At 45.2% G+C, this 26,321-nt stretch overlaps 1 protein-coding gene across 8 annotated transcripts in view; it reads left to right on the plus strand.

Annotated features, from left to right (window-relative positions):
* Nucleotides 1-26,321, plus strand: part of LOC119969648 (nuclear receptor coactivator 3-like) — a 289,402-nt gene that overhangs the window by 87,444 nt on the left and 175,637 nt on the right. For 7 of the 8 annotated variants that reach the window (XM_038803571.1, XM_038803581.1, XM_038803575.1 and 4 more), the window contains one exon: nt 5,502-5,621. The exons of the other annotated variant lie outside the window; for it this stretch is intronic. The gene's annotated coding sequence lies outside the window, so the exon portion shown is untranslated. The remainder of the gene's footprint in view (nt 1-5,501; nt 5,622-26,321) is intronic. 8 annotated transcript variants of the gene reach the window in all.

Consider the following 26,321-nt stretch of genomic DNA (forward strand, 5'->3'; position numbering starts at 1 on the left):
TCATTTGGAAATCCTGAACTGGATTTCAGAATGCACACCACTAATTGAAAGCGTTATTGTGACAGAATATTTTAAAGTGTGTTTTAGGGAGTGGAGTTTGAAAATTCTCATGTGACAAACATCTGGGGGGTTCTGAGACGAAATCCACAGTTACTAACCTGGGTTCAGTGTGGAGTGTGTGTATTTGTCCACAGCCAATCCATGTGCTTCAGGGGACTTTGAAACCATTGTAGCTTAAGATGGACTTTGCCATCTTAAAATGTGTGTATTTGTTGAACTAAGCGGTATTGCATAATCAGTTTTTCCTGTTTAATAAATGTTATTCCTGTTAAAGCTAGTTAGTGGTCCTGTCACTCCTGTTCCTCCACGTTTTCTAAAAGAATAGTAAAAGCTGGGGCATCTTGAGCCATGGTTGCATTATGGGATTTTCATGTCCAGTTATGACATCAACTGGGATCGTAACAATGGCAAGAAAGTTGTGTTGGAGAAATTAATGGGACTGAAGGTTGATAACTCAGGACCTGATATTCTAAATACCAGCGTGTTGAAAGAGATAATTATAAAGATAATGGGTGTATTGGTGATTTTCTTCCAACGTTCTATAGATTCAGGAATGGTTGCTGCAGATTGGAAGGTACCGAATGTCACCACTATTTAAGAAGGGAGGGAGAGAGAACATAGGCAACTACATGCTAGTCATACAGTAGTAGGGAAGATGCTAGAATGTATTATTAGAGGATGTGATAAATCAGCAGTTGGGTGATAATGATCTGATGAGGCATATTAGGTCAGCACGGTAGCATCGTGGATAGCACAATTGCTTCACAGCGCCAGGGTTCCAGGTTCGATACTGGCTTGGGTCACTGTCTGTGCGGAGTCTGCACATCCTCCCCGTGTGTGCGTGGGTTTCCTCCGGGTGCTCCGGTTTCCTCCCAAAGACCAAAGATGTGCAGGTTAGGTGGATTGGCCATGATAAATTGCCCTTTGTGTCCAAAATTGCCTTTAGTGTTGGGTGGGGTTACTGGGTTCTGGGGACAGGGTGGAGGTGTTGACCTTGGGTAGGGTGCTCTTTCCAGGAGCCGGTGCAGACTCGATGGGCCGAATGGCCGCCTCCTGCACTGTAAATTCTATGATAGTCAACATGGATTTATAATGGAAAATCGTGTTTGACAAGCTTGTTGGAGTTTTTGAGGATGTCACTCACAGAAACAGTGTTAATAGACGTGGTAAGCTTTGATTTTCAGAAGGCTTTTGATGAAGTACTCCTCAGGAGTTTGGCTAGCAAAATTAAAGCACATGGAATTGGAGATAATGGCATGGATTAAGGATTGGCTAACAGGACTTGCAGTGGCAGCCATGGAATGAGTGGTTGCACATTTGGTGGCTCCTGCCTAATATTGGATTCCTTGTGGTGTATTAGGCAGGTGGAAAACGTAGGAACATTGAGAACTAGTGATTCTCCTGTGGTAGGGAATGTCTAAAGCCTACCAAATGAGGAGTGCAACAAACAAAGGGCAACAGTCAGACCAGGAGGGCTTGCTAGGTGTGACTGGCGAAAAGATGGTGGACAGAATTGTGGCATCATTGCCCACACAATGGTCAACGGAGCAACTAGTGGAGTTTGTGACAGCTGATTTCCAGCAGTAGAAGAAAGTGGCCTCAAAAGTCTTGACTAAGGTGGCAGAGCCGATCCGAGCTGCCCAGAAGACTGAGGAGTCAGTGGTTGACCACCAGGATCATTTGAGGTGGAAATGTTGTAGATGGCAGAGGGCCCAAGTTAAGGGAGAAGGCAGACGACCTGGAAAATAGCTTGAGGATGCAGAATCTCGGGATCGTGGTGCTGCCTGAAGGGATCGAGGGAATGCAAGCCATGAAGTATGTGGCTAGGATGTTTGAGAAGCTGGTGGGGGAAGGCGTCTTTGACCGGCCACCTGAAGTGGATTTGGCGCACATGTTGCCGAGGAGGAAGCCAAAAGTAGGAGAGCTGCCAAGGGCGATCACTGTGCAGTTACATCGCTACCTGGATAAGGAGAAGATCCTATGTTGGGCAAAGAAGACGAGAGAGTGCACATAGGAAGGGCATGCAGTTCACATCTATCAGGGCTTGGGAGCGGAGCTGGCCAAGTTGCAGGACGGTTGCAATTGGGCCAAGGTGGTCCTATTCGGGGTGATGTCATGTGCAAGACTGAATCTCATCCAGTTCAACGTGGTGCATAGGGTACGTGTGACGGTGTCTAGGATGAGTCCGTTCTTTCCAGGAATAGAGGATAGATGTGAGGGCTGTGCAAGGGGACCGGCGTATCATGTGCACATGTTTTGGGCATACCCGAAGTTGGAGGAGTTTTGGGAGGCCTTTGCAGGAACTGTCAATAGTTCTGGGGGTGAAGGTGGCTCCGAGCCCATGGGTGGCAATGTTGGGAGTTTCTGAAGAACCGGAAGTGCAGGTGGGGGGATAGGCTGACGTGTTGGCCTTTGCCTCTCTGATAACCCAGAGGCAGGTATTATTAGGATGGTAGGACGCGGAGCCACCCAAAGTGATGATGTGGGTGAATGACTTGGTAGTGTTTCTACACCTAGAGAAGATGAAGTTTGCTATTCGAGGCACAGATGGGGGGGGGGGGGGGGGGGGGGAGGGGTGGTTCTTGTGGTGGAGGTTGTTCAGTCTTAAAGCGTCAGGAAAGGAGAGGGTTGTTTTGTTATGACGGTTGAAAGCGGGGAAGCGGGAGTGGGCTGGGACGGAGTGGTTTGGGTATCGTGTGTGGTTTGTGAAGGATATTTACTGATGCTGTTTTTCTTTTTTTCCTGTATATAATTGAAAATCTCGACTAAAAATATTTCTTAAAAAGAGGATTGGCTAACAAGACAGAAAAGATTAGGACTAAAGGGGGTGTTTCTTGTTGGCAGGCTGTAACTAGTGGGGTATTAATGTGTTGTGAGGAAGATGCGACCCAGCTTACAGACTGAGTGAGTGGTTAAGAACATGGCAGATGGAATATTAGGTGGAAAAATGTGAGGTTATCCACTTTGGTAGGAGGAAAAGATGTGCAGAGTATTTTTAAAATGGTAGAGATTAGAAAGTGTTGATGTACAAAAGGAGCTGGGAGTCCTTGTCAATATGTCACTGAAGGCTAGCATGCAAGTGCAGCAAGCAATTAGAATACCTATTGCAAAAGGGTTTGAGTACAGGAATAGCAAAGTCTTGCTTCAGTTGCATAAGACCTTGGTTAGTCACCACCTGGAATACTGTGTGCAGTTTTGGTCCCCTTGCCATAGGAAGGATATTATTGCAATAGTGGGAGTGCAATGAGGATCCACCAGACATGTCCCCGGCTTGGCTAAATTGTCCGATGAAGAGGGATTGGGCAAACTGGGCCTGTATTCGCTAGAGTTTCAAAGAGTGAGACATGATCTCATTGAAATCGACAAAATACTTAAAGGAATAGAAGAGTAGATGCAGGTAAAAATGTTTTTCCTGGTTGGGGAGTCCAGAACTAGAGCACATGATTTCAAAGTAAGAGCGAAACCACTTGGGACCGAGATGAGGACAACATTTCTTAGTGGGTTGTGAATTGTTGGAATTCTCTACCTCAGAGGCTGAGAGTATTTAGTATGTTTGAAGCAGAAATTGATATTTGGATATCTGTCAATGGCCTAAAGGAAAAGGTATGTGGGGATAATGTTGGGAAGGCATTGAAACGTCCGATCAGCTATGATCGTATTGAATGGCGAACAGACTCACTGGACTGAATCTCCTGCTCCTATGTTTCTATAAGAATAGAGAAGTAGCATATTCGCAGAATGTAACAGCGAATGTTGCCACAGAAACTCTCATTTCTTGGGTGGGGGGGGGGGGGAATGGAGTGGGGGGTGCAGTCAGATGGCTGGTGTAGATCAGATTGGTTCTCTAGATTTAATCCCTGTTCTGGCGAGGGTGGATTCAGGACTGACATCCTTGCTCTACCTGTATTCTGACTTGGGAGGATTCCTTTTAACGGCACGGTAGCACAGTGGTCAGCACTATGGCTTCACAGCTCCAGGTTCCCAGGCTCGATTCCCGGCATAGGTAACTGTCTGTGTGGAGTCTCAACATTCACCCCGTGTCTGTGTCCTCCCACCGGTGCTCCGGTTTCCTCCCACCGTCCAAAGATGTACAGGTTTGGTGGATTGGCCATGCAAAATTGCCTTTGGTGTCCAAAAAGGTTAGGTGGGGTTGCTGGATTACAGGGATAGGCTGGAGGTGTGGGCTTAAGTAGGGTGTTCTTGGGGCAGACTCGATGGGCTGAATGACCACCTCCTGCACTGCAAATTCTATGATCTTTATTATTGTCACAATTAGGCTTACAGTAGGTTTAAGGGCAGCACAGTAGCATAGTGATTAGCACAGTTGCTTTACAGCTCCACGGTCCCAGGTTTGATTCCCGGCTGGGTCACTGTCTGTGTGGAGTCTGCACGTTCTCCCCATGTCTGCATGGGTTTCCTCCAGATGATCAGGTTCCCTCCCACAGTCCAAAGATATGCGGATTAGGTGGATTGGCCATGCTCTTAATGTGCAAAAAATGTTAAGTGGGGGTTACTGGGTTACGGGGATAGGGTAGATACGTGGGCTTCAGTATGGTGCTCTTTGTCAGGGCCGGTGCAGACTCGATGGGCCGAATGGCCTCCTTCTGCACTATGATTAACAATTCTATGATTAACACTGCAATGAAGTTACTGTGAAAATCCCCTAGGCGCCACACTCCGGTAGTACACTGAGGGAGAATGTCTCTCAACCTACCACCCCTTCCTTCCATTCAAAAAATTACAATTCCCTCTGTGGAAAAACTAGAAAAATTGTGTATTCATATTCTGGTAGAGATTTATGTAACAATGGAAAATCATTGCTGCAGCAACCTTTTGCAAAGCAACAATATTATTAATAGAAGAAGAGTAATCTAGAAATGTAAACAAATCATGAACATAAGAATTGGGTTTGCGAAAGCAATGGTCTTGATGCTGTTTGCACTGGGTCACATACTTGATAATAGTACTGCTTGCCAGTGCATTCTGACATTCTTCATTGTCAAACCTCTGCAATGCCGCTACTTTTTTTGTTCCAACTCTATTGATATCACATTTTGGGACATGAGGTAAAGTAAACTGGCTTTAAGTATTCTCTTTTATAAATTTAAACTGACTAGTTGGAAAGCTAGGTTTAGTTTGTTTAATTTAAAAAAAAAAGTCATCAGTTACTAGGTTAAGCTATGACGGCACATAATTGCCCCAGTACGATACAGTGCAAACTTGGATATTCTTCTGAAATCAAATATAAATTGTTCCAGCTGTGATGAGAATGTTAATAGACTGAAGATGTTTGAAGTCTCATTTTAATATGAAGCCTGTCTTCCCAGGGAAGATTTCCCTATTTAATAACTAATGTCCTTTGTATGACTGCTTGTTGTGAAGTGATGAGAACCTGTCTGGAAAACAAACATTTATAATTGTATTGGATTTTTGTATTCCAGAATGCAATAGCCTTTTGCACTGCTCAAGCACTCAAAGTTCATGAATTTAATGGAAGCTGAGTTTTACAGAAGGTAGATCCCCATCGACAGTAACACTGACCTGATTTCTGTGATGATATGGTAGGTATTGCATTCATTGAATTTGATTATTACACTTGGTATCAATTATTAATACATGCCAAAAATTCTTTCTCGTGTTTTGTGTGCATACTGGAATGTAGTTGCAAACCAAAATCCTCTTGATAAATTCTTTGCATTTTATAAAATTGTAAAAAAATTTTGATAAAATAGAAATGGACAGGATCCAAAATGACAGAACCAATTTCCCCATCTCCATCTTGAAGTTTGTATCTTTCCAACAGATTTTATTTCAATTGCCTCAATTGGGTGAGACTACAAATTCAATATGGTTCCATCTTGCGCTCCAAACAGAAGTTGGCAGAGTAAGATGACCAGTCTGAACTCTTAAATATCCAACTTCTACTTCTAAGTTAAGACAAAGAGATCCGTTTGGATTTCCACGGGAAATTGTAGGGTTCATCACCTTTTCACCAAGCTCTCCGCATATCTCCAGATGCACTGGCTGATAGGCCTGCTACCAGCAGGTTCATATACTGAAGAAGTAAGAATAACTCTGCAAGATTCTTAATCCTATTAAATTTCTACTTTACAGCTGTAAAATAATCCAATTATATCTTCCCATGAATCCCACAAATATAAATTGTGTTATACATGTCAATGCCATTGGTGGTGGGGCTTCTCTCTCCTCTCTCTTCCCCCCCCCCCCCCCCTCTTTTCTGTTTAAAAAAAATACAGAACAAACAAAACAAAACTGGGTGGGCAGGAAGCCTGGACAGCACCCCTGGTGTTAGTTGCTTCTCTCGGTCGGTTTTCGCTGTTGTTGTATGTTTGCCTCCGCCTCGACCATCTGCTGTTCCTTCCTCTTGTACTTCATTACTCTCTGTTGCCCTCCTGTGTTTGTTGTGGTTGTTGTTGTTTCCTGTGTTCTCCTTCCAGTTTGTGTTCCCTCGTCTTTCCTTCCCTTTGGCTGCCCTCTATTATTCTTTTGCCCCCTGTCCTTCCTCCTTCCCTGCCCCTTTTTTCTCCCCCTCCTCTCCCCCTCTGCAGCTCCCCTTTCTTTTCAGCTGTGTTTTGCTACCCCCTCTTGCACTGTTTCCCCCTCTTTCCCCCTCTTTTCTCATGTCTTGGCTACTTCCCCCTGGCTCTTGGCTACTTGCTTATTTATTTGTCTGTTCATTGGCTACATGCAGGACCTGGAACAGTTGGGTCCCCAATTTCTGAGGAAGCCATCCTCCGACTCCCGGATGGCGAATTTGTATTTCTTCATTTGGAGAAATTCCGATAGATCGGAGAGCCAGTCTGTAACCTTAGGTGGTGCTGCTGACCGCCAGCCGAGCAGGATTCTACGGCGGGCGATCAGGGAGGCATGAAGAGTTCTGGCTGGTCTGATACCCCAAAGACTGCCACGTTCGGTCACTGCTTTGGACATCACCTCGAAGAAGGCTGTCCAGCAAGTCTGGGGCAAGACCAGAACATGTGGCCAAGCCCCCTTGACACTGTTCTCATCTGTCCTCCACCTCCGGGAAGAGCCTACTCATTCGGGATCTTGTTAAGTGGGCTCTACGTACCACCTTTAGTTGCGTTAGGTTGACTCTTGCGCATGTGGCAGTGAGTTTAAAAAAAAAATAAAAAAATTTGAGTACCCAATTCATTTTTTCCAATTAAGGGGCCAGTCCACCCACCCTGCACATCTTTTGGGTTGTGGGGGTGAAACACGGGGAGAGTGTGCAAATTCCACATGGACAATGTCCCGGAGCCGGGATCAAACATAGGACCTCGATGCCATAAGGTAGCAATGCTAACCACTGCGCCACCTTTCTGCCCATGGAGGTGGAGTTGACCCTATGTAGTGCTTGGCTCCAGAGTCCCCACCCTATTTCAGGCCCCAGGTCTTCCTCCCATTTCTTCCTCATTGTGCCCAGTACAGTGTCAACCCTCTCTTCCAATCGTTCATACATGTCGCTACATTTTCCTCTACCTGGAATGTTTGTGTCCAGTAATTCCTCTAGTAGTGTCAGTTGCGGTAGTTGTGGGTACGTCCTTGTCTCCTTCCGTAGGACGTTTTTCAACTGCAGATATGAGTTTGTTGCCCATAACTAGTTGGAATCTGTCAGTTTGCCGAGTGTTGCGACCCTGCTGTTGGTGTATAGGTCCCTGACTCTCCGTTTTTCCCCCATCCTGTCTCCAGCTTTTAAAGGTGGCATCAGTGAGGGCTGGCATGAACCTATGGCTGTTGCAGATGGGGGCTTTGTCGGACATTTCGGTCAGGCCGAGTTGTTGACGTGTGAGTTAGAAAAAGGCCTTTGGGGATATAGAAATGAAATGAAAATCGCTTATTGTCACGAGTAGGCTTCAATGAAGTTACCTTGAAAAGTCCCTAGTCGCCACATTCTGGCGCCTATCTGGGGAGGCTGGTACGGGAATCGAACCGTGCTGCTGGCCTGCTTGGTCTGCTTTTAAAAGCCAGCGATTTAGCTCAGTGTGCTAAACCAGCATAGATTGAAGTAAGAAGTGCTACCTGGGCAGCACGTTCATTTTGCTTGTCTGCACTCTCCCTGCGAGGGAGAGTGGGAGTGTTACATCTTTGAAGGTCCTTTTTGACTTCCTCTGTCAGATTGGCAAGGTTCCACTTGTGAACACCTGCCAGTCATGAGCGATTTGGATTCCCAGGTAGTGGACTTTGTATTGGGCTTGTTTAAATGGCAGACCTCCTAGTGCTGCACTTCGTTCTGCATCCAGGGAGACGATCACCTCTGGTGTTCTCTCCCCAGAAGGGGTATTGATCACGTTTAGTAGGCGTTTGATGTTAGCTGTCTACCTTTTACAAAGCCTGTCTGGTCCTCTGCGACCACCTCTGGAACGCAGTTCTCCAGCCTTTTGGCTCGGATCTTGGCCAATATTTTGGAGTCTACGTTTAGTAATGAGATGGGTCTGTATGACCTGCATTCCGTTGGGTCTTTTGTCTTTCTTGGGTATTAGCGAGATTGAGGCCTGTGCTCGTGAGGTGGCACTGTGCCCCGAGCCAAAGAGTCTGTGAACATCTCCCGCAGGTGCGAGGCCAGTGCTGTCGCAAATTTCTTGTAGAAGTCCACCGCGAACCCGTCTGGTCCTGGCGCCTTTCCCGCCTTCATGGAGCTATACTCTCCATGATCTTTCCCAGTTCTAGTGGTGCTTCCAAGCCCCGTTTACTGCCCTTCCCCACAACTGACATGTCCAGTCTGTCGAGGAACCATTTCAACCCCGAGTCCCCTGTTGGGGGCTCCTGAGGTGTATAGGCCTCGAAGGATTTGTTGACTTTTTCTGGGTCTGTTTCCAGTGTTCCTTTGTTGTCTCTAATTTGCGCGATCTCTCTAGTGGCTGCCTGCTTTCTCAGCTGGTGTGCCAGCAGGCGGCTGACTTTGTTTCCATGTTCGTAAAGGGTCCCCCGTGCCTGGCGGAGTTGGTGCACTGCTTTCCTCGTGGAGAGCAGGTCAAAGTCCATTTGTAGCTTTTTCCTCTCCACCAGGAGCTCTACAGTCAGGGCCACTGAGTATTTAGCAACTGCTGCCTAGCCACCCTTTCCTCCCTGTCTTTTCGCGCTTTGAAGGCAAGAACTTCTCCTCTGATCATGGCCTTTAGCGCCTCCCAGAACGTGGAGGGTGAGACCTCCCCTTTTTAATTGTTTTCCGTATTCTCTGCTATAGCCTGCTATACCATTTCGTTGAAAAACATGTCGGCTAGTAGGGCAGTGTCCACCCTCCATGCGGGACGTTGGGCCCTGCCTGTGTCCAAACTCGCAACCATGTAATGTGGAGTGTGGTCAGACATTACGATTGAGTATTCTGTTTTTGACCAACCCTGGAAGTACCGCTTTTGCCACCAGAAAGAAGTCAATCCTGGTATATACGTTGTGCACTGGGGAGAAGAAGAACTCTTTCTCCTCTGGATGGGTGAACGCCCAAGGGTCCACCGCCCCCATTTGCTCCATAAACCGACCGGGTTTCTTCGTCATGTTTGGGGTCTTCCCTGTTTTGGGGTTTCACCAGTCAGTCTGTGGTTCCTGTACACAGTTAAAATCTCTATTTTGTTTTTCTCTAACCTTTATTGTCACAAGTAGGCTTACATTAACACTGCAATGAAGTTACTGTGAAAATCCCCTAGTTGTCACTTTCCGGCGCCTGCTTGGGTACACGGAGGGAGAATTCAGAATATCCAATTCCCCTAACAAGCATGTCTTTCGGGACTCCACACAGTGACCCAAGCCGGGATACACACCTAGGATTCTGAAGCTGTGAAGCAACAGTGCTACTCGCTGTGCTACTGTGCTGCCCTTACTGTGCCCAGGGTGTGTTTGGTGGGGTGGGGGGAGGGCGGAGGGGAGAAACGAAGAAAAGTACAGCACAGGAACAGGCCCTTACGCCCTCCAAGCCTGCGCCGACCATGCTGCTCATCTAAACTAAAATCTTCTCTACTTCTGGGGTCTGTATCCCTCTATTCCCATCCTATTCATGTATTTGTCAAGATGCCCCTTAAATGTCACTATTGTCCCTGCTTCCACCACCTCCTCTGACAGCGAATTCCAGGCACCCACTGCCCTCTGGTTTTAAAAAAAACAAAAACTTGCCTCTTATATCTTCTCTAATTGCTGCCCCTCGCACCTTAAATCTATGCCCCTGAATAATTGACCCCTCTACCCTCCGGGACCCTGGAGAGAGGTGTTTCGTCTCTTTACCCCACCCCTTCGTCAGTTCGTCGACGTGCTGTTGTTCCTTGCCAGGGCCCCTTATTGCTTTCCCTGCTGTCGCTGCTCCAGCCCACATTCCACGACAAACCTGTGTGCCCCGGCAGGGGCTGTAAAGAAGTGTTCTTTGCCTTGGTATATGACCCAGAGAGCTTGCTGGGTACAGCACACAAAAGCTGATCTTGCCCTGTTGAACTCTGCCTGTTTCCTGGCCAGGTCAGCCCCAATATCCTGATATATCCTTATTGTATGCCCTTCCCAGCTACAGTTCTTGGACTGCCTGGCCCAACGCTGGATTCTTTCCCGGTCCTGGTACCGGTACAGTTTGGATATTACTACCCTCGGTTGTTCCCTAGCTTTGGGTTTCGGGCGCAGCAGCTGGTGTGCCCTGTCTATTTCTGGTGGGTTGGGGAAAGTTTCTCTTCCCACCAGATTCCCAGCATCTCGGCCACATATACCATGGGGTCCCTGCCTTTGATCCCCTCTGGTAGGCCTAGAATCTGCAGATTTGTGCCACCTTGAGCGGTTCTCCTGATCCTATACTGATCCCTGCAGACTATCTTGTGTTGCGACCAACCTCGCCACCTCTTTCTCCAGTGCCACAATCGGATCCGGTTGGACCCGGCCTTCGTTGAAAAGTGACTATTTGACGGGTCCACGGGAGGAGAGCCACCTGACGTGTGACTGCTGAGCATATTGTTGTCACCGGAAGTGCCCCACAAATGTATTCTGAATGATTATACCAGAAATGAATTGTCTGCCTTCAAAGTAATTTCAGCAGCATTGTAACTACTTAAATTGTTCTCATTATTGCAATTACACTAGTATATTGTAAATATGAGACTGAAGTTTAATATCTTCATTCAAGCCACTTTGTACTTCAGTACTTTGTTTAGGTTTGAAGCAATGCTTATTTTACTTGTTCCTCACCATCTAATAGTATACATTCTTGATCTGAGTTGGCACTAATGAGTACGCTCAAGATTATCCATTGAAATAACTTCTTCGTTGGATTGTTTATTTGGTTGGGTGGTAGAGTTGCTTTGCGTACAGCTCCGTGCTGCTTTCTGGTAGTTGTTCCCTTTGTATTTTCCCTGCTACCCTCCCCTAAAAAGCCCTCCATGCACAACTGAAGAGAAATTGAATGCTGTTGCAATCAATTATTCTATATATTCTACTTAATGTCATCTTAGTCTCATGTATATTTTGATCAGGCTATTTTGGACCCCCCCCCCCCAAAATGACAGGTAATAATCTTGCAAGCAACTAATAAGTGGTAATGAGTTAAAGATTGTTCTTGTGGTTTAAGTGATGTTTGGAAGGCAGTTAAGTAAAACTCCAGGTTTCTGTTGTTCTCCAAGCTATTTGATTGAACTCCAGCCTTGTACTCACTGCCAGATAATTGTTCTACATTAAAAAAATTATAATTGCTTGTGCTTGTCCCTTTTGCTTTGTAACACAAGTATTATAGTTTATAATGTGCTTGCATTGCACTGATATTTAGTGAACATAGTACAGATATAGAAAGCAAACTGACTTTTGGACATCTGAAATAAGAAGAAAAGTATGTAGTAGATCAGTGCTGATTGGGAAAGACTTGATAATTCAGGTAATGCCTTGAAGGACCATACTTGAAATGTTCACTTATCTTTTGACCAGCTTTCATTTTGACATTTTCTGTTTTGATTATCAATAAGTGCTGCAGTTTAAATTGCTTTCTAAAATAATTCTGAACTTTTTTTGTTTTAAAAACTCCCAACTCTTGTGTATAAATGGTTATTGTTGAAGTAATGCACAGAGCTTAAAGCATGTATAATAACAATGTAGTAACTTTTAAATGAGATTGTGCTTTTAAATCTTCAATCTTTACAAGTGTTAATTTCAGATATGAAATGAAGATTGGATGTTCTGTATAATTGTTTCCATTTTTCCTCTACAAAAACATAACACAATTGACCCTATTTATAGTAGAACAGCTTAAATTAATGAAAACACAATCGTAATGCCTCTCGATTGTTTTCATGAACTGACCAATAACTTGAAATCAGGATATTCAAAAAAGCATTTTGAGTTTATATTGTGCCTTGCATCCCTTTGGGACACGCGCAGCACCGACCGGCGACTCCGAGCCGGTGTGTCTCGAGGGTCTTGGCAGCTTTACCACCATGATCGTGTTCACCAATTAATTACCTTTGAATTGTTGCTTGGTGGACAAATTCTTGTATGATATATTGCCTGGCTATCTTTTATGGAGAGTGACTACTTTTTCTAAGTGACGATAGAAATCAGAACATAGGAGTACGCCTTTCAGCCCTTTGAGCCTGCCTCGCCATTTAATTAGATGATGGCCAACCTTCTCAATGTCATCTTCCTACGCTCTCCCTCTATTCCTTGATGTTATCTAGTTATCTAGAAATCTATCAACCTTGCATCTAGGAACAGCTCCTGGCTTACACAACCTGGGCTGAATCTGAAGATGTACTGGCCATAAAGGCTGTCCCAGTGATTTGTGGTTCGCTGGATGATGCATGCACGCATTCCGCTACATTTTGCCTGATGGACCCTGCAGCTTCGTGTGTATGCGTGTGGTGTGTTGTTGTTGTGCTGGAGCTTGCTCTCCTCCACACCTTCGTACGTACACACGCTCCTGCTGAGTCGTCGTCGGTGCTTCATCCGAGCAATTTGTCTGGCCGAGCGTGCGCCTGTGACCTCGTAGCCTCGCGCCGGTGCCTTGCCGCCACGTCGCTCTGTGACCCAACGTTCGAGGTTTCCGCGCTGCGGTGGAAGCTACTACTACAAACCTCTGCCGCTTGCACCTTTGGTTCGGCCCAGCTTTTGGCTCGTTGTCGCCCTGCCTCTTCTGGCCTTTGGTTCACACGTTCACTCTGACTTGATCTCGCTCAAAACCTCCCTCTCTCCGTTGTCGGTGTACCTATAGACCTATATGGAACTATAGACGGCGTAATGTGTCTGATATACCAGGTGCTGGTATTGAATATCTTGCGAAGGTTTCCACACCGCATGCCTTCTTCCTGTCATAGAGAATTGTAAACACGATGGAGAATGTGTAATTAAAAAAAATGCATGGGTAGAGTTTATATTAGTTTTATCCGGGTGAAGTTGGCCACTTGGGGAGTTTTAAATGCAAGTTTTTTTTTGTTGAGTTGAGTTACGTTTCTGTGACAGTTAACATTTGCCTAGAAGCCAGCCCTGCTCACAAAACTGGGCATGACAGCCAGATAGAAATAATGAGACTGGAAAGTTGCTATTGATTGGGGAAACATTTGAGAAGGATTCTCAAATTGTTGTAGTTTTTATGCACAGGCATAATAGGCACATTTTAATTTTTTACCTTTTGAATGTTTAATCTAGTAAGAAACTGGCTATTGTTTACCAGCCAAATAAGTAAATAGTTTAGTATTAATTTTTCAAGCTTTTTTTTCAATGATTTTAAAATCCAGTTTGTATGGTTGGAGGACTAAAGCACTCATTTGCACTCATTTAAAAGAAACCTTAACTTTTGTGATAATTCCATATTCAACTGTATTATGAATAAAATTGCACCAGGTTTCCCCTCCAATCAGTAAATATTTTTAATGCAGAGAAGGAAAACCAGGTTCTATTATGCTGATTGCAGTAATTCTTACAAAATTTTACATTAATAAACTTGGACTGTAAACAACCAGTGCAATTTCAAGCACAATTTGTGCCCGGTCGAGCTCGAAGTCGAAACCTATGCCCTAAAAGTCTTTTGGAGACAGGGTTCCACAAGCAAGCACCCCAACATCCCCATGCTCCTCTGAGCTTCTTTGTGCCTGCCACTCATTGAGTTCTCCCTTGTTGTGTTACACCTTCCAAACTGATCCCTGTGATCCCCATTGGACACCAATCTCCAGTCACACAAACAGCCTTCTCCCACCAAACTCTTTTGTCTCCTATTACTGAGCCCATTTTGAATCCAACTTGCCATATTACTGTAGATATACAACAATGTGAATCAGCTGTCATAAAAGAAAGATGATTGACCATTTATAGAGGTGACTTATGCTCAGCGATTGCACTAATTTTCTTGTTCTTTGTACATTGCGTTTATATTGTTGTTTGTAATGCCAAAAATACCTCATTAAAATTGTTTATTTAAAAAAAAAAGAAATTACTCGTGCTGATGAACTATATATCTAAAAATTGTAAAGCTAAATTGCAAATTCTGAAGTTGTTTGCTTTCTCCATCCTCATGCTTCTTGTTTTTTCTTTTATTCTGTTCTTCTTGCTCTGATCATTTTGGCTTTCAGTCTATTTTTCCTTTTTTATTTCTGCAGCTTGTTTTGCCCGGCAAGTCCCTATGAATTCAATCTGATGGTTTGTTCCACTTCGCTGTTTGCAATCATTTCTTTGTGTACTCCAAGCTGCTTTATTTCGTGCTTGCTTAATCTATCAGCAAAACTGGTATGCTGCTGTTGTAGCGTTATGAATCAGGAATTGCAGTTGAGACAATAATTTAAGAATATGGCTCCTAGAAAATGAAATCTCTTATAACAGAAATCATTTAACATTGGGAAAGCCTTTCCTCTCCATTGAAGAACTATAAAAGTTTGCAGCATTGAAGAACTATATAACTTTGCATCACAGAATTTATTAATTATTCTTGTGCAATTCTTCACTAGAGCAATGCAAGGTAAATCCCTCTTCCTTGCTTCTCCTCATATGTCTATCTCTTTATTCCTTCTACTGTTCTTTTTCAAATTAGCATGCACAAATCTTCAAAGGTAGCAAGAAAAGTTGAGAAAGTTGTTTTGTTATTCAGTACACATGGGAATCTTTGGTTTTATTAATAGAGGCAACGAGTACGAATACAGGAAAGTCATGTTAAACCACCATAAAACTAGTTATTGTGTTCAGTTGTGGGCACCACACTTGAGGAAGGGTGTCAAGATGTCTTCGAGGATACAAATATGATCGGTGCTAGAGGGGCCTGACCAACCGCACCCACATGTTCTAGGCTTGTCCCAAACTTGCTAGGTTCTGGACAGCCTTCTCCAAGGTTGTGAGGGTAATGCCATGCCCGATAGTGGCAATCTTTGGGGTATCAGAGTAGCCAGAACTACACATGGGGAAGGGGGCCAAGGCCCTTTCTTTCGCTTCCGTAACCACATGCTAAAGAATCCCGCTCGTCTGGCAATCAGCAGCACCAACCACAGCTGCAGACTGGCTCGCTGACCTTGTCGAATTTCTCCACCTGGAGAAGATCAGAGGATCGGAGGAAGGTTTCTGAGATATCTGGGGGCAGTTCGTCAGCCTGTTCCAAAACTTTGAGGCCAACAACGAGGAGCAAGCGAAGAATAAAAAAAGAAAATAGATGAGGAACCAACTGCACAATCCGGGGGGGTGAAAGTAAGATGGGAAAGCCACAGAAAGGGGGGGGGGGGCCTGTTAAACACCCCCCTCAACATAAAAAGCAAAGCACAACAGAAGCCCCCGCGGGGGGGGGGGGGGGGGGGGGGGCAGACACCATGGACCGATCCAAAGAATGGCAAAATGTATATCGGGCCAAATAAGGGAAGGATACACCTTCTGTACAATAAAGTAAATTAACGCGGGTATAAAAGATGTGATGTATACACAATTGTTTATAAATATGGGAAATACCAATAAAAAGATAGATTTGAGGTTGTGCAGGAGATATTTTCACAAATACTACGAGGGTAAGTCATATGGAGAGATTACAGTTGTCTCCTTAGAACAGAGGCAACTGAGAGGTATCAGATATTTGTTGTAATGCATTTTGATATTGTTAATGAACAAGAATCCAGTCATGCAGGGCCAGTAATCAGAGGATATAGATTAGAGGGATATTGAAAGAACAAGAGGCAACATAAAGGAACATGTTCTTACACAGTAAGTGGTTGTGATCTGATATGCACTGCCCAAGGTTTGATAACTTTCAAAAGCGATTTGCATTGACTTGAAAAGGAGATATTTGCAGGACTAATGGCAAAGAATGGGACTGTGGGACTAGTTGAGTGACTGGAGAGCCAAATTACACCCTCTTGTACTCTAAGATTCCATGACTATGATTTTTACTCCACTACTTGGTGTAAACCTATCAAATGGCAGTCAGTATTAACAACTTTTTTCTCTGAAATACTATTGCCAAGTCCCAAAGTTACATTGCTCTTTTGAGCCCAAGTCATTAAATATCTAAATCAGGATCCAATGTGTGAAACTTTGCTCTGAGGGTGATTTGTGTGGTAGAAGAGGGCTGGAAAAGTTTTGAATTTTGATTGGATTTGTTTATTATCATGTGTACCGGGATACAGTGAAAAGCATTTTTCTGCGAGATCATTTAGTGCATGAAAATAAAATAAAAAGAAAATGCATTATAGGGCAACACAAGGTACACAATGTAAGTACATAGACACTGGCATCGGGTGAAGCATGCATTGGGGTGAAGCATGCATTGTGAGCCGGGAGAGGGTAAGGGTGTAGGTTATTGGCTGTGCTCTTCGCCTAACGATCGGGAGTTGTTAGTGCATTTAGGTGGGATTCTGATTTAATTTATGGAACAACGTCCCTACAGTTCACACCGACTGGATCTTAATGGAGGTACACTATCCCCTTATGGATTCTCTGTACTATAACAGCTCCTCCTTTAAAATAATGGGTTTATGAATCTATGAATAACTTTCTGCATAGAGGTTTCATTCCAATATTTTCATCATTTATTAACTCCTTTTTAAATAGATGAACCATGTCATTGACTTCCCAGCTAGTGTATACAATCTTCCCCCTATCGTGTAATCAATATAATTCCTAGTTTAAAAATATCCCATTAATTAATGGAACGTATCTCCATCTCTTTGCTCGTAAATGCTTTAAAAACTGAAGTGAACCGTCATCCATAGAGTTAGAGTAGACATTAACAGGGCTTGGATGAATATCGGGATGGATTCTCAAAAAAATCCGTTCTTGACCCTCTCTCAATATCTGGATCTTTTTAAAAAGGTGTGCTTATTAAGTTTTAAGTGCTGAAATTGTCAGTTTTTTTTTTGTTATTTTAGCCGTTCAGTAGTGTAGATTTGCCACAAATCCTCGTACAGGACAAACAGTCTTTGTCAATTACACACCATTCTTTTTAGTAACTAACTTGTAGGACATTGAGAAACATCCCTACATGCATAGGGAGAAAACTGGGCTTTTTAACTTGTGTTTGAAACACAACATATTTGTTTCAATTTGTTTGTCTTCATTATTATGTAGATGCTTTAACTACATCATTTTTTCCTAATCTGAGGAGCTTGTGAATTATTTATGTGCCGAAGTTAGTTGCCACCCCATTTGCCTCGTGGATTTTATGCATATACTCTCAGCATGTTAAATCAATTGTAGATCATGCCTACAGCCACACACAAAAAAAAAATCCTTTTGGATAGGTCAAAGTGTATGCAGCTTTGTGTTGTTCTCTTGATTGGCTGTTTTAGTTTCTGAAAAACTCCTAAACTTTTGACCTTCGTCAAATAGAGCTATGTAGAATGCAAAGTAGTTGGCAAGAGCTAAAATGCTCTTTTCCTGCAGTGGGGTTATATGGAGTTCTTGAAATGACTTTGCTGCATACTCACTTTCATTTATCAAGGAGAAAGGCCGGGAGGGGGGGGGGGGGGGGTTGTGATTGAAAAATACAGGGTTTACTTTGTCTAATTTTTAAAAAACAGCTTTATACAAGTACATAGAACCCTTCATGTGCCTATGAGCAAAGTGCTTTATCCTCCAATGCATTGTTTCTCATCAGTGTAGTACTCTCAGCATAATTAGTTTAAATTACCAAAGCTTCACATAACTAGGAATGCACTATATTTGGATATATTTCAAAATCCCATTCCAGGGGCTCATCTTTATCATTATCTCTTGCTCAGCTACTGTCTGAAATATTTTGCAAGAGCATTTCTTCGAATACGTAGGACTTTCTACTGAAGTTGATCTAAATTAGGATACAAACTTACTTTTTACATTTGTACATGGTAAAGTTTTGTTTCGATTGGAAACTGTATCAAGCTGGGATTTAATGCAATTGCCAAAATGGTGATCAACTAGGAGGTGTACAAAAATAGCCTTTGATCCCCTCTACTTTCTCTTCATTACCCTCCCCACACCCCCATATGGTGCTCCCCACTATTATCATATTCTTGTAATTCTGTGCTGGGTTGTAGTCCGGTCTCCTGATGATCTCGCCAACGCTTCGCTTAGGTTAGGCCAGGACCATGACTCTACAGCCTTGGTTCAAACAGGTCAAAGGTGCTGAATTTCAGAGTTCAGGTGAGATTCATCAGTGCAGCATTTACATAGAATTTACAGTGCAGACGGAGGCCATTTGGCCCATCGAGTCATTTGATTGAGTGTAGCATAGAGGATCTGAATAAAATTGAAGTCCATGCAAACCAGGTGGGGGTAGGAAGCGAAGGAAGGGCAGACGTTGCACTCCACTGGTTGGAGTCTTGCCTGGCGTAAAGCAAGATGGTTGTTGGAGACCAATCACAGCCCAGGACCTTGCTGCAAGGGTGCATGCCCTCGGCGAATCCCATCTTCAGATGCTTAATTAAAGACCTTTCTTTCATCGTGTGGTCAGAAGTGTGATGCTTGCTGATAATCACCAATCTTCAGTACCGTTCGTGGTGACTCTATTAATGAAGCAGTATGTACCTGTGTGCAGCAAGACCTGGACAACATTCAGGCTTGGCTGATGTAGGGGCTGGTTTAGCACACTGGGCTAAATCGCTGGCTTTAAAGCAGACCAAGGCAGGCCAGCAGCATGGTTCAATTCCCGTGCCAGCCTCTCCGAACAGGCGCTGGAATGTGGCGACTAGGGGCTTTTCACAGTAACTTCATTGAAGCCTACTCGTGACAATAAGCGATTTTTCATTTCATGTTTTCATTTTTCATGTGTGGTATGTAACTTTTGCGCCACACAAGTGCCAGGCCGTAACCATTTTCAACAAGACAGAATCTCACCACCTTCCCTTTGCAGTACCAACACTGAATTTCCATGCCATCAATATCCTGGGGTCAGCGTTGACTAGAAATGTAATTGGATGAGCCACATAAATGCTGTGTTTACAAGAACAGGTTGAATGCCCTGGGGGTATTTCTTGGCACCTCCTGATTCACAAAAGCCCTTTTACCATATACAAGACATGTCAGGACTGTGTTGGACTACTTCCCACTTGTCTGGATGAGTGCCGCTGCAACAATGCTCTGGAAGCTTGACAAAGCAGTTAATGTGCTCAATCCACCATCTTAATGTTCACTCCCCATTACCTGCTCACTGGGGCTGCAGAAGTATCTGCAAGATGCACTTCACCTCACCAAGGCTTCTCTGAGAGCACTTTAAACAAAAACCCAACGTCCTCTGTCTAAAAGACGCACTCCATCCTGACTTGAAAATATTTTGCCTTTCCACCATTGTTGCTGGATAAAAATTCTGGAACTCCCTGCCTAAAAACACTGGGTATAACATATGGACTGCAACGTTCAAGCACCAGCACCTTCTCGAGGCCAGTAGCTGCTAACACTGCCAGTGACACCCACAAGCAATGATAATTTTCATTAGTGTCACAAGTAGGCTTACATTAACACTGCAATGAAGTTACTGTGAAAAGCCACATTCTGGCGCTTGTTCGGGTACACGGAGGGAGAATTCAGAATGTCCAAATTATGGGCTAGGTAACATTTTGGAATAGGGACCAAATTGTTTCTTTTCCCTAACCTGGGACATTGTGGCAAATTGTTGCATCCCTACCGGCACCTCGCTGAGATAAACAAACAAAATGTCGATTGTGGTTTGAATCTAGAATCTTGCTGACCTGAATCCCTCAGTCATAGCAGCTTGTTTATGTTTAGGTTGGGAATCAACACCATGCGTTTCAATTCAATCTAACATGCAACTAGCCCAAGTATCTGCAAGGTTCATTTCATGATTCACCTGAAGAGACATGACTGAGTCACTCAGGTCGAAATTTGCCGTACGTTCAAAATGTTTTCTCTTTTTAATATCCTTTTCCTTTAGAAGTCCTCATAATTTTGTATTCTGTTTCTTGCTCAGCATTCCTGTCGACTGAAAATCCACATTTCTCGATATTAACCCAGGTTGATATTTTTGTTTATAGAGCAGATTGGTTGCGAGAGGCAAGGGACAAATGAGGCGATATCAGGAGAAATTCAAGATCACCCTGTTTTGTTACCTGAAAGGCAGGTAATCTGTGCCACTCAGCTCAGTTACAGTAGAGGCTTTGGAAGAAGGCTCAAAGTCGTCCATAAGTTTTACAGAAGGTTTATTGAGCAACACAACTTAAATAACTGCGTGAGTTTTTACTTTAAAGAACTGTACGAGTAGAAAGGTTACAACTTTTCTATGCTCTACAACTAGGCCTGACCACACTAGCAGCCCTGAGCTAAATCTCTGGCTCTGCTCTCCCCAGTCTAATCAGCCAAAGAGACAAGAGGGCTGCTTGCGTCCCCCTTTTATACACGCCAGTGCTGCCCCCTGTGGTCTTTCCATTACCCATCAATCCCTTCTGTACATACCCATGTAAAGATCATGACACACCCTTCCTGACCTTTTCTGTAGGCTCACAATAACTTGCAATCTGCAGAAATCTTCAAGTGCTTGTTTGAGCTAGATTCCCAAAATGCCTTTTGGCATCTCAACCCAAAAATGAGTTGCTATAATTTTAGAGAATTGCCACTTCATTTATTGGCACTTTTGGCACTCCATTTATTGGCATTATTTATTGGTATTTTTTCAGTTTTTGCAAAATAACAATTTAACATATAGTGCACCCGATATTTACAAATTGGAATGTTGCTTATTTGCAAATTTTACATATATCCTCTCCGGCCACCGCCTCCGGTTGGTAGTCTGGTTCTTTCCTGGCACCACCTTTCGCCCTGGGTGTCACATTATTGTGCTCCGCTCCCCTCTTCTGCGGTCCTTGTTGTCTTTGGGTGCCCCCCCCCCGTTTCTTTTTTGCGACTTCCTTGGGTTCCCTCCTCACCTCCCCTTCCCCCTCTGCTCCTCTCCTGGTATCACAGCACCAGGGTTCCAGGTTCGATTCCTGGCTTGGGTCACTGTGCGGAGTCTGCACGCTCTCTCCGTGTCTGCGTGGGTTTCTGCCTAGTGCTCCGGTTTCCTCCCACACGTCCTGAAAGACGTTTTGTTAGGTAATTTGGACATTCAGAATTCTCCCTCCGTGTACCAGAACGGATGCCGGAATGTGGCGACTAGGGGCTTTTCACAGTAACCTTATTGCAGTGTTAATGTAAGCTTACTTGTGACAATAAAGATTATTTAAATTTAAAATATTTTGTTCTTATCTGCTCTCCTCCTCTTCCCCCCCCCCCCCCCCCCCCCCCCCCCCCCTCCCCTTCTAATCACTGTTTGCTTCGAGCAGGTCTTGGAATAGCCCCACGCTTTGTTGAAGCACTTGTCCAACCCTCGGATGGTGTACTTGATAGTCTCCAGGTGGATTCTGACAGGTCTGACAGCCATTCTGCAGCTGTGGGTGGTGTTGCTGATTTACAGCTGAGCAGGATTTTCCAGCGTGCGATTAAGGAAGCAAAAGCCAGGGAGTCGCCCTTTTCCCCTATGTAGTTCTGGCTGGTCTGATACTCCGTAGATTGCCATTCTTGGACATGTCTCCATTCTCACCCCAACAACCTTGGACATTGCCTCAAAGAAGGCTGTTGAGAACCCAACAAGTCTGGGGCAGGCCTAGAACATGTGGGCGTTGTTGCCGGGCTCCCTGGCACCGTTCGCATTTATCCCACACCTCCGGGAAGAAACTGTTCATTTGGGTTCTGGTTAAGTGTGCTCTGTGCACCACTTTAACTGTATGAGGCTTAGCCTTGTGCAGAAGGAGCGGGAGTTGGCCCTACTCAGTGCTTTGCACCAGAGTCCCCCAACCCACTTCCTTCGCGTGTTTGTCTTTCCATTTTTGCCTAGCTCCGCCCAGTAGTGTCCTTGCCCTTTCCAGTAGTCGCCCGTAGGTGCCCCCACAGTTCCCCCTCTCCTTGCTGTCTGTGTTTAGTAGCTCCTCCAGTAAAGTGTCCCTTGGGGCCCCAGGGTACCTCGTTATCTCCTTGCAGAGAAAGTGTTTGATTTGAAGGTGCCGGAGGTCTGTCCTGTTGGTAGCTCCAGTTCTTTGTCGGGTTTGCATGCCTGTCCCCTATGCAAAAGTCCCTGACCGCTAGTGTCCCGCCGTTGATCTCCATTTTGTGAAGGTGGCGTCGAGCATGGCTGGTGGGAATTTATGGTTGCCACAAATGGGGGCTATGGAGGACATTTCGATGATCATTTTGTCCATCCCTTGGAAAAAGGCTTCGGGGATGAAGATCGGTATGGATCTGAACAGGAAGAGGAACCTCGGCGGCACGTGCATCTTGATCATCTGTATCCTCTCCGCCAGGGAAAGCAGGATTGCATCCCATCTCTGCAGCTCCTTTTTAACTTCCTCCGCCAGACTGGTCAGATTCCACTTGTGGATCCTTGCCCAGTCATGGGTATCTGGATCCGCAGGTAGCGGAATTTGCTTTGGGCTAGTTTGAATCGTATGCCTCCCAGCTCTGTCCCTCCCCCGCTGGGGTTTACTGGAAATGCCTCGCTCTTGCTCAGGTTGAGTTTGTAGCCCGAGAAGGCCCCAAACTCTTTCAGGAGTTTTCATGATTGTTTTCAGGTCATTCTGTGGGTCCGAGGCGCAGAGGTGCAGATCATCCACATAGAGTGAAATTCTGAGCTCTCTGCCTCCTTTTCGGGCACCCCTCCAGTCTTTTGCGTCCTGCAGGACAATCGGCAGGAGTTTGATTGCCAGGGCGAACATGAGTAGGGACAGTAGGCCCTGTGCAGCTGGAAGTATTCAGATCTGGTGGTGTTGGTCTGTATGCTTGCCTTAGGGGCATTGTGCAGGGGTTTCACTCACAAGGTGAACCCTGTTCCGAGCACAAACCGCTCCAGTACCTCAATGAAGTACTTCCATTTGACTGCGAATATTTTATAGTAGTGACGCCTTCCTCGTCTGCATGGAGCTGATGCTCTCCATGATCTCTTCCTGTCCTATTGGTGCTTCCAGCTGCCCTCCCCTATCGTCCCCCACGACTGGCATGTCCAGTCCATCGAGGAACCTTTCATCCCCACGTCCCAGTCGGAGGGGTTGGATGTGTACAGCCTTCTGTAGAAGGTCTCAAATGCTTGCTTGACCTTTTTTGGTTCGGCTATCAGTCTGCCTCTGCTGTCCTTCACTTGTGCCTCAATTGCACTATCTCCCTCGTGGCTGCCTGCTTACTTAGCTGGTGAGCCAGTAGGTGGCTAGCCTTCTCTGTGTTTGTAGAAGGTCCCCTGTTACTGGCAGAGTTAGTGCACTGCCTTTCTACTGGATAGCAGGTCAAAGTCCATTTGCCACCTTTCCCCCTCCGCCAGCAGTTCTACGGTCGGGGCCTCAGAGTACTTTCTGTCGACCTCTGGAATGGAGTCGATCAGTTGTTCCCCGGCCACCCTCTCTTCCCTATCTCTTTGTGCCTTGTAGGCTTTAATCACTCCCCTAATCATCCGCTTCAGTGCCTCCCAGCACGTGGAAGGTGAGACTGTTCTGGTTGTTAGTGGTGTACTTGCTTATGGCCTGTGATGTTTTCTGGCAGAAGACCTTGTCAGCCTCCAATTGGGGCTCTTGGCACTGCCCGTCTCCAACCTCACATCCATGTAATGTGAAGTGTGGTCAGAGATGACTATCGCAAAGTATTTTGCCCTTACTCTTTCTGGAAAAGCAACTGCAAAGAAGTCAATACAGGTGTATACTTTGAGCACCGGCGAAAACAATGTGAATTCCTTCCCACCGGGGTGTAGAAACTGCCACGGGTCTACTGCCCCCATCTGCTGCATGAATGCTCCAAGTTCCCTAGCCATGCCTGTCTTTTTACCCTTTCTGGGGCTCAATCTGTCCGTCTGTGGGTCTCATACACAGTTGAAATTGCCCCCCCTGATCAGCCGGTGTGTGCCGATGTCTGGGATTTCCGATGTGGTCATTTCATGAAATCTGTCGTCCCAGTTGGGTGCATTTATGTTTATCAGAACTACAGTGCCCTGACTAGGACCCCGCTGACCATGACGTACTGGTCCCCTGGGTCTGTAACCGTCCTTGTTGCCGTAAACGCCGTCCTCTTGCTAATCAGGATAGCTACCTCCCTAGCCCTCGTCCCATAACATGAGTGATACGTCTGTCCCATCCAGCTCTTCCATACCCCCAGTTGGTCCTTCTCCCTTGGGTGTGTCGCTTGCAGGAAGACTGTCGGCTTTCAAACTTCTCAAATGGGCGTAGTCTCTGGATCTTTTCACTGGGCCACCAAGTCCCCTGACAGTCCAGGTGGTTACCCGACTGAGGAGTTTCTGTCTCTCTCCCTCTCCCTCTCTCCTTCCGGGGTTTCCCTTTGTTTGGGGGCCATCGAAAATGGCCACGGTCACTTTTCTCACCATGAGGTTGGGCCCCTGTACTCTGGGGTTTCCCTTTGTCCAGGGGGCACCCAATATGGCTGCCACCTGTGTGTATGCCACGTGGGTGCACACCTGCACTCTGGGATTCCCCTTTGTTTAATGGTCTACCAAAGTGGCTGCTTGCAGCGCCACCTTGTTCCTTCAGCCTGCACTTTACCTGCCGAAGCCAATTCGGCATGTCCACATTGACTCTTTATCAATGTTTATAGATTCACCATAGAATGCATCCTATCTGGCTGCATCACAGCCTGGTATGGCAACTGCTCAGCCCAAGACCGTAAGAAACTACAGAGTCATGAGCACAGCCCAGTCCATCACGCGAACCTGCCTCCCATTCATCTGCACCTCCCACTACCTTGGGAAAGCGGGCAGTATAATCTAAGATACCTCCCACCCAGGTTATTCTCTCTTCCAACTTCTTCCATCGTGCAGGAGATACAAAAGTCTGCGAACGTGCACGAAGATGTTCAAAAACAGCTTCTCCCCCGCTGCTACCAGACTCCAAAATGGCCCTCTTATGCACTGACCTGATCTCTTCACACATCTTCTCTACTGAGTAGAACTACACTCCGTATGCTCACCCGATGCCTGTGCAAATGTATTTACATCGTGTATTTATGTATGTCCTATGTGTTTTCATGTATAGAACAACCTGTCTGGACAATACTTTTCACTCTACCTTGGTCCAGTAACAAATCAAATCTAAATCTGTGTAAGTGTGTCTCTTTATAATTCAGAATTTAAAATACTGGACTAATTTGTGACTGAAAATATTGACTTAGATTGTTACTTTTCACCACACCCTCAACTAATGAATCAGTACTCTATGTTGAACATCATTTGTAAGAAGTACGGAGGGTGGAAAGGGTGCAGAATGTACTCTGGGTGGGGGACTTCAATGTCCATCACCAGTAGTGGCTCAACAGTAATACCACAGGCTGAGCTGGCTGGTCCTGAAGGACGTAGCTGCTAGACTGGGTCTGTGATAGGGAACCAACAAGAGGGACAAACATACTTGACCTTGCCCTCACCAAACTGCCTGCCCGCAGATGCATCTATCCATGACAGTATTGGTAGGAGAGGCCACCACACAATAAGTCTCATGTTCACATGGATGATACCCTCCATTGTGTTGTGTGGCACTACCATCATGCTAAATAGGATAGACTTCAAATAGACCTACCAACTCAACACTGGACATCCATGAAGCACTGAGAGCCGTCAGCAGCAGAATTGTACTCCACCACAATCTGCAACCTCGTGGCTCGGCATTTCCCCCACTCTACCATTACCACCAAGCTGGGTGATCAACCTTAGTTCAATGAAGAGAGCAGGAGGGCATGCCAGGAGCAACCAGGTATATTGAAAAATGAGGTGTGAACCTGGTCAAGCTACAACACAAGACTACTTGTGTGCCAACAGTATAAACAGCAAGTAATAGACAGAGCTTGGCAATTCCACAATCAACGGATCAAATCCAAGCTCTGCA

This window comes from Scyliorhinus canicula, chromosome 7 (assembly GCF_902713615.1).
Source record: "Scyliorhinus canicula chromosome 7, sScyCan1.1, whole genome shotgun sequence".
NCBI lineage: Eukaryota > Metazoa > Chordata > Chondrichthyes > Carcharhiniformes > Scyliorhinidae > Scyliorhinus > Scyliorhinus canicula.